Consider the following 822-nt stretch of genomic DNA (forward strand, 5'->3'; position numbering starts at 1 on the left):
GACAAGGCTCAGGGAGCACTTGGTAACCATTCTTCTAGGAAGCACTTCCCTTTCTGCTAAATACTTTTCCCATTAGATTTGTTAATACATTTTACCAAGCTGCTGGAGCCTGAGAAGCAGGATTTTGTCAATATCCAGCATTTATTGTAATGGAGATCCTATCTTGATTTTAATGTTCCTGCCCTACAACCAGCCAAGACCTACCACCTTCCCTCTACTGAGTGTATCTCTTTCCATCTTCGTAACTGTGCTCATTCATAACATCTAATTATCCAAGGTGTCTGCTACCTCGTGCATATACTCCTTGTGCATATTTTTCAGTTTCTGATCTTGCTACCAATTGAATAAGTCTCAGTCTCACAGTGTAAATCCGTCCGTGACATGGATTGTTGATGAAACTGCAAACTGGTACAATTTAGGAGAGTAATTGGGCATCATCGATCGAAACAACAACGAACACATCACCTTTGACCCAGTAACTCCACTTCTAGGGGTTTATCCTACAGATGTACTTGCACATGTGTACAAAGAAATGGGGCCTTTCCCCCTCGCCTTCTCAGGCCAATGCCGGGTCCCCCACCCTCCAGGGTCCCCTCCAAGTGAGTCAGGGGAGTCGTCTCCGTCAGAGGCCTGTTCACACCTCACTTCACACTTGAGTCAGTTGGAAACAGATGGGGAATCCCTCGCAGGCGCAGCGTGTCGCACGTCCTCCCCCAACAGCGGTCCAAACCGGTTTGCGACTTGGTTTTCTCTCCGTTCTCTTATCTTGGGAAGGGAGGACGAGCTGCCACGGCCAAGCTCAGTTACCATGGCCTTCACCGC

The sequence above is a fragment of the Pteropus alecto genome, unplaced genomic scaffold (assembly GCF_000325575.1).
Source record: "Pteropus alecto unplaced genomic scaffold, ASM32557v1 scaffold40, whole genome shotgun sequence".
NCBI lineage: Eukaryota > Metazoa > Chordata > Mammalia > Chiroptera > Pteropodidae > Pteropus > Pteropus alecto.